Source organism: Hyperoodon ampullatus, assembly GCF_949752795.1.
Source record: "Hyperoodon ampullatus genome assembly, contig: scaffold_536, whole genome shotgun sequence".
Lineage (NCBI taxonomy): Eukaryota > Metazoa > Chordata > Mammalia > Artiodactyla > Ziphiidae > Hyperoodon > Hyperoodon ampullatus.
In genome coordinates, this window is record NW_027640754.1 from 46,495 (window position 1) to 58,698 (window position 12,204).

A 12,204-nucleotide genomic window follows, 5' to 3' on the forward strand; every position below is an offset into this window, starting at 1 on the left:
AACCAAAAAGATGAAACCTTAAAACAGATCCCTAATAGAGCCTGGAGAACTTCAAATGAAAAGAGGTTGTAAGTTTGGATCCAGGAGAAAGATCCAGGGATCAGCAAGAAAAGCAATGAGCTCAGTGGGCTCAATTTTGGGTACCATACCTATTTTGCTCACCAGCCCTGGGGCCTTTGGGGTGTCTTGTCTTGTCCCTGTATGGGACATCAAAATGTTGACCTAGGGGCTTCCCTGGTGGCGCAGTGGTTGAGAGTCTGCCTGCCGAATCAGGGGACACAGGTTCATGCCCTGGTCTGGGAAGATCCCACATGCCGCAGAGTGGCTGGGCCCGTGAGCCATGGCCGCTGATCCTGCGCGTCCAGAGCCTGTGCTCCGCCACGGGAGAGGCCACAACAGTGAGAGGCCCACGTACCACCAAAAAAAAAAAAAAAGACCAAAAACAAATAGACTGCCAGATATTTCTCCAGCCAAGATGGGTTTATCCGGGATCAGCAGGGAATTGCAATTCAGGGTCTGCAACCATGGCGAGACACAAGTGAGCCCCACACAGCAAAGGAAGGAAAGTGCTTTTATAGAGGTGGAAATAAAGTTGGGATGGCTGTGGTTAACAAAGAGTCCATGGCTTTTCATTGGTTGAGTCCTTGCCAGGGAAGGAGAGGAATCTTTCTTCTTCCTGTAGGGTTCTACTATCACTGGAGGGCATGAGAACTCCCCCTCCTGGCATCCCAAGACTGTTTAATTAAGATTTCTGTTTATTAATTTTTAAAATTTTATTTATTTATTTGTTTATTATTTTTGGCTGCGTTGGGTCTTTGTTGCTGCTTGCAGGCTTTTCTCTAGTTGCGGCGAGTGGGGGCTACTCTTTGTTGTGGTGCGCGGGCTTCTCATTGGGTGGCTTCTCTTGTTGCAGAGCACGGGCTCTAGGTGCATGGGCTTCAGTAGGTGTGGCACTCAGGCTCAGTAGTTGTGGCTCACGTGCTCTAGAGGGCAGGCTCAATAGTTGTGGTGCACGGGCTTAGTTGCTCCGCGACATGTGGGATCTTCCCGGACCAGGGCTCGAACCCGTGTCCCCTGCATTGGCAGGCAGATTCTTAACCACTGCAACAACAGGGAAGCCCCTGTTTATTAATTTTTTACAGGGGTTCTTTGTATATTAGGAACAGTTCAGTCATTTTCACAAAGGAAGCAGTGTTGGAAGGTTTTTAGGGTAAGATCCAAGAAATGTTAAAACCCATTTCTCTGCATTATTTGAATATGTTTTCTAGAGAGTTGTAGCATCTCCTTTTCTGGAAATCACTAAGAACATTAAGAACAGTGTAGGCGACATGAGAGATCTTGCGTGGTTTGCAGTTTGCAGGAGAAATGAAGACTTACTAGAGTAACTAAATGGAGCTGTCTGCAAAGAGAATGAGCTGCCTTGGTAGGTAGCAAACTTATATAACTAAAAAGGTACAAGCATAAGATAAATTGTAGAGGTAATTCAAATATCTCACTCGTTCTAGGATTCTAAACTTTAAAGTTTTAAGTTTTAAAGTCCCAACCAGCTCTGAGATTCTGAGTCTTTTTTATAATCATTGCATACCATTTTGTTGTTGTTGTTTTTCGAAGACAACGTCAATTTTGCACTTTATTTCTGTAAAAATAATATGTCCCCTTTGGGGTAGTAAAGTATCTTTTCAGTATCTCCAGGGAGTTTTCAGCATTTTCTCTGTGAATACATGAGTACACATGTGAGTGAAAATAGTACCAACTAGATGTTGTGTTATTTCTTGTATTTTGTAAGTGACAGTTTCTTCTAGTGCATAAACACAATAGGAATTATGAGCAACCACAGATTTCATTTCCTTTTTTTTCCTGTAATGCCCAAAGATTTAAAAACATACAAATTAAAACTTTTATCAGCAACATATATGCCCAGAAGCTGAATGATATTTGAGTTAATTCTATAATGGTAGTTTCATTACATTCAATTAAATTCAATTCACTGAGATAGTCCTGAGATGGTTTGAAAATTCCTGAGTTGTAAAGATATGCCAACACTTGAATTATTCTCCTCCTTTTAAACTATTTCAGGATTTTTATATTTTTTACCATAATAACAAAAATTACTACAAAACTTGGTGGCTTAAAATAATGAATATTATTTCACAGTTTCTGTGGGTCAGGAATCTTGGTGCAGTTTAGCTGGGCACCCCTGGCTCATGATTTCTCGGGAGACTGCAATCAAGGTGTCCACAGTCCTGCAGTCAGTTCAGGGCTTGCCTAGGAGAGAATCTGCTTCTAAGCTCACTGGCAGCTGGCTCCTCCAGAGAAAGCTAGCTAAGAGAGAGGGAGAGGGAGAACATGCCAGGAGAGAAGCCAGAGTCTTTCTGTAAGCTAATCTTGGAAGTGACACTCTGTCATTTTCTGTCAGGTAGAAGCTAGTCTCACCCACACTCAAGGGGAGGCTATTACATAGGACATGAGTTCCAAGGAATGGGGATCATCACAGGGGGCCATTTTACAGGCTGCTCAACACTAGACAGATTTTACAACTCTATGATTTTAAATCATTGCTCTTTTGAAAAATGACTAAAACAGCATTCAGAATCAGATTTCCTTTTTTTTTAATTTTTATTTTTGCGGTACGCGGGCCTCTCACCGTTGCGGCCTCTCCTGCTGTGGAGCACAGGCTCCCGACGCGCAGGCTCCGGACGCGCAGGCTCAGCGGCCATGGCTCACGGGCCATGGCTCACTGGCCCAGCCGCTCCGCGGCACGCGGGACCCTCCCGAACCGGGGCACGAATCCGCGTCCCCCGCATCGGCAGGCGGACTCCCAACCACTGCGCCACCAGGGAAGCCCCAGATTTCCATTTTTATGGCAGAGTAACCAGAACCTGTCTTGCCCTGGTGTCAGTAAACGGGTTCTGGTCCTTCTTCTGTGCCAATCAGCTGCAGCATCTCAGGCACTTAAGTCATGAACCTTGGTTTCCTTGTCAACAAAGAGAGGCAATTTGATTATGCTCTTTTTAAAAAAATTTAATTTTTATTTTATATTAGATTATAGTTGATTTACAACTTTGTGTTAGTTTCAGGTGTACAGCAAAGTGATTCAGTTATACATATACATATATCTATTGTTTTTCAGATTCTTTTCCCACATCGGTTATTATAGAATATTGAGTAGAGTTCCCTGTGCTACACAGTAGGTCCTTGTTGATTATCTATTTTATATATAGTAGTGTGTATATGTTAATCCCACGTTGGGAATTTGGGATTATAGTCTTTAAGATCCATTCTGGTTTGGGTATTCTTTTGCAACAAACAAAATTCTGTTCTAACGGGGTCCAACTCTCTTTCCTTTAGGCAAGAGTGTCTCAGCCTCAGCACTGTTGACATTTGGGGCTAATAATTCTTTGTTGTTGTTGGAGGGGGAAGCTGTCTTGGACACTGTAGGATAGTGAACAGCATCCCTGGCCTCTATTCACTAGATGTCAGGATCAGCCCCCTCTTTGTGACAATAAAAATGTCTCCAGACTTTGAGGACCACAGATATAGGCAGCGCTATAATTAATCTAGCATACAAAAATAATTTCCTTTTCTGTAATATTTTGATTTTGTTTCCATTAAGAAAAAAGTCTATAAATTAATTAATATACAAGTGTTAATAACTTATAAGTATTTGCAGTTTAAAAGGGAAGGGATCTTTTGAGGCAGAAATTCAAGGCCTAGAGATGAGAAGCTGTTTTTAGTGACACTGTCAGGGAGTGGGGTGGAGGTGGGACACTATTCATATTAACCATAAAAAATCCTTATCCCACTGAAGTAAAGGAAACTACTAGAGAATAATTTCCAGGCTCCACAGAAATGGTTGTGTGAAAGTCCACATTAGTCCTGTGATGGTTAATTTTATGTGTCAGCATGACTGGATTAAGCAGGTGTGTCCAAACATTTGGTCAAACTGTATTCTGGGTGTTTCTATGAGGATGTTTCTGAATGAGATTAACATTAGAATCCATTTGAATTAGCAGACTGAGTAGAGCAAATGGCCCTCTCTAATGTGAGTGGGCCTCATCCAATCAATTGAAGACCTGAATAGAACAAAAAGGCTGAGTAAGAGGGAACGTTGCCTGCTTGACTAATTGAGCTGTCCTTGGGCTAGAAATTATACCATGGACCTGCCTCTCCTGGTTCTCAGGCTTTCAGACCCAGACTCTGTGATTACACAACCAGCTCTCCTGGGTCTCCAGCGTGTTTACTACAGATGCTGGGTCCTCTCAGCCTACATAATCACATGAACTAATACCTTATGATAAATCTCTTTGTGTCTGTCTGTCTGTGTCTCTCTCTCTCTCAAGAAGATGGATAGAAGAATTTCACAGAAGTCACAACTTTTGTGAGCATCACTTCCAGGGCCCAGCACTATGTAACACTTGGGACCTTTCTTCATCTGCCACAGGATCCTCCTGTTGCCATTCTCAACTCCTAGAAGTCATTGACAAGGATGTTCTCCTTGGCCAAACTTTCATCAGGCTCCTTTGAGCCCTCTTTGGCATGAGGCCTCTCTTTGGCCCCCATCTTCGTCTGAGTCTAGTTGTGGCAAAAAATCTTGCTAAGTCCGTTTATAGATCATCCTTCTTACCACTGATATCCAATCAAGTTCTTTCCCTCTCTCCTTTATCTAATCAAGTTGCTCTTCCCCTTCCCTCCCCTTGATACCTAACCATGTTTCTCTTAGCAATTTTTTTTGAGGGGTAGTACGTGGGCCTCTCACAGCTGTGGCCTCTCCCGTTGCGGAGCACAATCTCCAGATGCGCAGGCTCAGCGACCATGGCTCACAGGCCTATAGCCACTCCACGGCATGTGGGATCTTCCCGGACCGGGGCACGAACCCGTGTCCCCTGCATCGGCAGGCGGACTCCCAACCAATGTGCCACCAGGAAAGCCCTCTCTTAGCAATTTTATACCCACTTCCTCATCCTGGTCTTTGTCCATAAATCCTCACGTGGTCCTCTTGTATTTGAGTTCAGTCTTTCCCCTCCATTGCAATAACCTCTATCCCTTATTACAATAGTCTTGAAAGTCTTTCTTGCCATTTTTAACAAGTGTCTGGTGGAATTTTTATTTCATTTTATACCACAATGCAATGACAGCTCCAGTAAATAAAAATTACAGGGGACAGATTTAACCTAGATTCTTAGACATTTCTTCAATTTGAGTCAAAGTGTGATTTAGATTCTTCTTCCTTTTTTTTGTTTTTTTTTTTTAAGTCTTAGCATGAACCATGTAACGGTTACCTAGCCACGTTTTAAAGCTACAAGCTGCTGTCAAGAATTGGTCTGTATGTAGGGAATACAAACTAATTTTATAGCTAATCAAATAGATATAAACATATTGATGAAATCCTCTTTAATGGGGTCCAAAGACCAATATTATAAGTTTAAGAATTATGCTGTTTTTAGATGATGCTTTATTTTCTGAATTATCCAGGCTGTGGGTTCTTTCCATTCATTCAAACGTAGTGAGATATGGGAGGAGTCATGGACTAGAGTGAGGGAAAATCAGTCCTGATATCAACCCTGTCACTCACTGTTTTATCTCAGACAAGCCACCTTTCTTTTTCGTGCTTTAGGCAGGTGGTATAGATTTGTAGCTCAGAGCTGGAGGTCTAGACCTAGAACTGAGTTAAACCTCATCTTCAACAATTATTAGTTGTGTGACCCTGGGCAAGTCACTTAACTTCTCTGTTTCAATGTGTTTTTCGTCTGTCATCTCTTAGGATTGTTGGCAAGGTTAATTCAGATAATAAATATAAAGCTCTTAGTACAATAGCTAGAAAAGTCTCAATAAGTGTTATGGATATATGAAAGAAATGTTGGGTTAGATGATCTTGAAGCCTCCATGTTCTAAGTTTTTATAAATTTCATAAGTTATACAGGAGTTTAAAGCAGGCTACATGTTTCCATTCAGTCAGGGGTGGAGCTGAGAATATATAATGAAAAATGAATATAAATTTCCTTTCAGTCAGTAACTTTGAGTAACCATAGAGTCAATAGGTTGAGGATAAGGACTTACTTGTTATTCATTCCTTGTGTTTTTATATCTAGCTCAGTATCTGCCCCTTGATATGTATTTAGTATTTCCTGGGGTGGGGCACTGAATAAAGTACAGATGTACAGCAGTTAATAAGTTTCCAGGTCAGACTTCCTGCCTTTGACTCCTGGCCCTTCCACTTATTTGTTTGTATGAATGGCAGCTCAGTTATCTTTGTCAAGCCTCAGTTATCTCATGTGTCAAATGGGGATTGTTATAAGATTTACTTGATGCAGATGTCAAGCACATGGCCTAGTATCTGTCTCCTAGTAAGTGTTCAATAAAATAGCCATATATGATGTAAATTCGATATTGAGGATCGGGGATACAGTTAAATATCCTTTTCTACATGTACCAGAAATAGTGTAACAGTTAATACCCAGTGGCTTGTCTCCTTGGTATTCATCTGTGAGCTTGGTGTTTATGCTAGAACTATGACATTAGTTGGAGCCTTAGCCCTGTCTTCTAATTCTGAAAGCCAAAAATCAGACATTTAATTCCCTAGATGAAGACAGGCTGAAGGTCTTCAGAAACAATTACCATGCATGGCCATCCTTAGCAGCCTGGGTACCTTATGGATTTGCTGACTGCCCTATCAGAATATTGATTAATCTTTCATATAATACAGAAACAGTCTTTAATACATATTTGTGCCTTCATTATTAATGAAATCTTAGCAGTTGGTGATGACGTTTTGGACAGTTTGTTTATCTGGTGGAAATGTCTACAAAAAAAGCACCTGACACATTTCTTGGTGTAGAGCTCCTTGAACTCATCTTACATTTGAATGCTGCCAAAGAGAGTAAGCTTCTAAAAAGTGTAAACAAAATGACATGGTTTTAAAAAACATACATCTTCATGAAACAAATGTTCCCATTCCTATGTATCATTTTCCCACCCTCATTACAGCACTTCCTAGGTGCCAGACACTGTCCTAAGAGTGTTACAAATCATATATTGACTTATTTAATCCTTATGTCACCACTCTGATATAGATTCTGTCATTATGTCCATTTTACAGACAGGGAAACTGGGCCACAGAGAGATTAGGTAACCCGCCCGAGGTCACACAACTAACCATCTTACAGCCAGGATTTGAACGCAGGCATCTGGCTCCAGTACTCATGCTCTTGACTTCTGTGTTTGCTCTCCCATCTGTATTAGTGATTTAGTGGGAAGTCAATGAAGAGGTAATATTTGGGGATGACATTAAACTGAGAAGCTTTTTCAGTGATGTTGATGGAATAGAGTCCCATGTGGAATCAGTATAGTGAAATGGGGGAACTCAGACATTGGAGTCAGATAGTCCTGGGTTCATACTCACTGTACTGCTTACTAGATGTGTGTCCTTAGTCCCAACATTTTGTCCCCTCTGGTAGTGTTCTACCTCCCACCCTTGGTGGGGTGAGGATCTCATGGCGATTGGAGTGTACTGCTGGGCCCCCTAACTTTGGGATTGGCCATGTGACTTGCTTGCCATGAGAGGCACGTACTCCAGGTGGCCACTGGGTCCTCATCAGTGCCCCAGCCTCAGCTGGAGTGGAGCCAGCCCAGCCACCCTGCAGATATATGAGTGAGGTGTAAACACTTACTGTTGTATGTCTCACTCAGACTTTGTGCTTGCTTGTCTATTTTCCCAAGCGTAAAGTGAGGCTAAGTCTTATTTTGTCAACCGTAAAGGGGGAATAATAGCAATACCTTCCTCTTAGTGAAGCTGTGAGAACTTACTGAGCTAAGAGTACAAATGAATGTTATGAAGTAAAACATTTCAGTTTCTATTGTTAAAGAATTGGTGATCAAGTTAGGATCGGTATTAAAATTTTCAGTGTTTACGGAGGGAAGCATGAAATTATGATATCCCTTCTGTTGATATATTTAAATAAGCAAGGTTTACCCAAGCCTTATTAAGACATATTTTCAAAATATCTTTTTACTAACAAAACATTCTTATCATGCATTAATGTGGGCTTCTTAACATAAAAGGAATTTCATGTTTTTGAAATTAATGAAGTGCTTTTTTTTTTTTTTTTGCGGTACGCAGGCCTCTCACTGTCGTGGCCTCTCCGTTGCGGAGCACAGGCCCCGGACACGCAGGCTCAGCGGCCGTGGCTCAGGGGCCCAGCCTCTCCGTGGCACGTGGGATCTTCCCGGACCGGGACACGAACCCGTGTCCCCTGCATCGGCAGGCGGACTCTCAACCACTGCGCCACCAGGGAAGCCCATGAAGTGCTTTTCTTTTTGATTTTTTTTTTTTAACCAGCTCACTCTAACCATTCTAGCCTACTAAATTCATTGTATATATATATATTTTTTTCACAGTGTGTATATTTAATGGGCAATAGTATAATTTGAGTATATGCAACAATTTCTAGGCTGTGTTAGGTTAGTTAAAACTTTCAAATGTTCACATTACCTTGAAAATATTTCCAAAGTATAACATATATGTATATCTAATGTAGAGTTTAAATGTGATGTAATGATTTAAAGGGATGAAAAAAAGAGAGAGAATAGATTGTTTAGATGAACTGAACCTTCACTTGGCTTGCATAAACCCGGACAAGCTTAAGCTTCCTTACAATGTTTATATAGTACCTTTCCACATATTTAAAAATGAGGTCTCCAGCCAAGTAGAGAGAATGTGGAAATTTTGCATCTTTTTACAATGAACCCTGTGGGATATTTAAAAACAGATGTATACGGAAGAAAAGTAGATCTGTTGCTATTTTCTGTGCTAATATTAATGGACAGCATCCAAGGGTAATTCTTCCACTCTAGGTTAATTATAAAATGCTTATGAGACTTTCATGTCATAATTAGTACGCTTTAGCTTATTTTATCTCTTACCTCTTTGGTCAAAATATGGTCCATTGACTTTTTTTCAAGGAGTTAACTGCAGCTTTAAGTGGTCTGTAATTATAACGGTGCTATCGAGGATTTAATCTACAAACAAATCACATATATTCCAGCAAGATGGCAGATTGCCAGCGTACTGATAGATAGTCATGTGCTGATAAGCCAGCTCTCTGATGGGCAGTGTTTACCAATTTCTATGGTGTAAATATTTCCACTGAGGCTGATTTCAAGCTACCAATCATTTGACAACAGCCTCTCAAAATTCCTAAATATGCAATAATAAACTTTTGCAAGCCAATCCAAGGCAGCACACCACTAAACAGTTAGTTCTTGTACATACTGGATTATTATGTAGAATAATGATGCTTTTTAATTATCCTGCAGTGCCTTCATTCAACTACAACTCATACATTAAGAGAGTGTCTTTATGTAAGACTGTTAAGGGCCCTTTAGAATATGATTATAATAATTTAAGTCATAGACTACTTTGAGGTGCTAATCAAAGCTATAAAACCTTCTCTATAAGAAAAAAATAAAGTACACAGTAAGAATTATGAATACGATTTCAGGGGATTCTTCTACCTCTGAAACTTGTCCATGGGTCTCAGATTAATAATCTCTGCTATCTCTTTGGGCCAAAGTAATTTGGCAAGCAACATTGTGAATTTCATTGCTTCAGTTCACTAAGTTTGTGAATGACTGGAGAGCTCAAAATCACCATTTCATTGCAGAAAAGTTAAATTACCAATACTTTATTAATCATGTTTACTATCTGGCCTTTTCTGTCATTATTCTAAAATTCAGTGATCACAGGGAATTCAAGAGGAGATGATGTGGTCCATTACTGAGTTCAACTGAGTAACATTGGACAATTTAGTTTTAGTTTCTCCCTTTATTCTACTAATTTTGTGTGAACTATTATATAAGCTAACTGTAGGACTTGTGATATTTCAATCTTAATTTTTAAATACAAGCTTCCTATATGTACATATGTGCATGTGTATGTATGTCTATATAGACAAAATTAACACTTTTTTCTCTCTTTTCTAGGGCTAGGCTTAATTAAACCTATTGCCCTCTGACTTGGTCAAACACCTTTTTTACATAGTCCCATGGTACTTGTATTTGGATTTTGTGGCACACTTCACAATTAGATTTAAACAATTAATTTTGTAATGATTTTCAAAAATAATCATTTCTTCTATTATATGTATAATTTAAAGGCCAGGTGATGCCACATGCACATTCCCTAATGGGTTCTGAAAATTTGTTGAATGAAAGAATTAATGATAATATTTTGGATATAAATGTTTAAGAGAAAAAAGATAAACAAGGAGAAAAAAAGAGACCAAAGTTTTAATGAAGCAACCAAATTACCAGCTTCAGTTTTAGTGTTGTTTCATTTTCTATCCATCCAGCTACAGCAGCAATATTTTTAGCCCTGGTCAGTTGGAGTTGATGTTGATGAGAATAATCATACTAGACCTTCAATAGGCAAGCAGGAAACTCATTTCTCCTCCATTTTTGAGGGTTTTGTTTTGTTGAGTCTTTTCAACTTAATTCTTAAATGACCAGAGAATTTCTGCTCACCAACATAAACCATCATTAAGAATTCAGATTCATTAAAGTTGGCTTAAAATTAGCTAAGAGATTTAAAATATATATTGGATCACTTTGAAGATGACTGTTCAGTTAGGAAATGATGCCAGAGACCAATATTCTCATTTTTTAGTAGAATGGTTCTTTCCACCTGGCAAAAATTCAGAGACTAAAAGCTAGAGCTTGCATGTTTCAGCATCACTAAAGCCTGGTGCTGAGAAGAGCCTTCTCACGTGGCAGGCACAGCAGGCATGCCGTTATAATCATGGCTGATTAAACGGCCAACTGAAGGTCAGATGACCCTGTCAGAAACAGAATCTTAGTCTTTCAGCTCTTTAACATGGTTTCATTTGGAGCTGTTTATTTGGCTCAGTACATCGGAATGTGAGACAACTCATCACATATTTATTGAACATCTACCATTGTGATCGATATATTGTCAGGATTCCAGTAACAGCAAAAAGGAACACAGGCTACTTCATGCCTTTGACAAATGTACATTCTGGCAAAGCAAGAATATAAATCATGGAAATACAGAGCAGTGTGAAGAAAGAGCTTAAGAGACATAAACTGATAGAAAAGTCAGATACCACTTCTATTTGAATAAATCAAGCATGGTTTCATGGAAGAGGCACCACTTTGAGCTGGACATTGAAGAATGGGTAGGATCTCATCAGATGGAGAATGGAAATATAGAAGGTATTCTATAAACATATATATGCAGCTGGGGAAACTGGGGTGTGTTTTCATAAGAGCAAGTAATTCAATCTGAGTAGAAATATATAGTATTTGTGATGATACAATGGAAGGTGAGTCTGGAAGGTAGATTTTACCCATATTATATGAGTGACAGTGTTATAGAGTTAATGAAGGATTGAGTAGGGGGCACTCATGGGTTTGAGACCAGTAGTCACCATTTGACTTGTCTCTGTTCTGAGACAGTAGACGTACCTCTGTCTCCTTATGGCGTAAGTTATTAGAAATCCAAGTCTAGACCAAATTATGAAACAACTAAGTTTATGTTTGGTATGGTTTGATTCTTCGGACCTTCCACCATAGCCTTCTCCCTCTTCCCATTCTTCAGAACTTGTATCTAATTCCACCCCTGGTGAGGAATGTCTGAGAATGACTTGGGGATTGGAACAGTGGGAATAATAGTTCTGAGGAGCATTCCTGTGTTATCAGGAGGACTCTTAAAGTCAAAGGCTTCAGGACTCCAAAGAATCACATTATAATGGCACAATATGAGGCAGTAGGGTTAACAGCTTGCTATGGAAGAACTGGCATGGACCCCTCAAATCATATAAACAACTTCTCCATGTCTCCCTCTGTGTCTCACAGGAACCACTGGTTGTAAGAAAGACAGCCTGATTCAAAGTGTGAATAACAGAACACACCATTCCCAATAGTGGAAATGACTCAAAGTATAGGTGCCATGCTTTGCTAGTCATGTTCTTTTCATGAACTAATAAAGGGGCATGAAGCAGTTAAGATAGTGGAAAGCTAACTAAAAATCAGGAGGTTCTGGGTTTTAGATCTAGATTTAAGTAGCAATTTTCACATTTGTTAAAAAAAGAAAAACTAGAATTGGATATATAAGTTCTAAGGGTCATTTTACCTCCTTAATATCATATAGGAAGGCGTAAATTATGGGATGTCCCTCCATCTAGTGTGGAG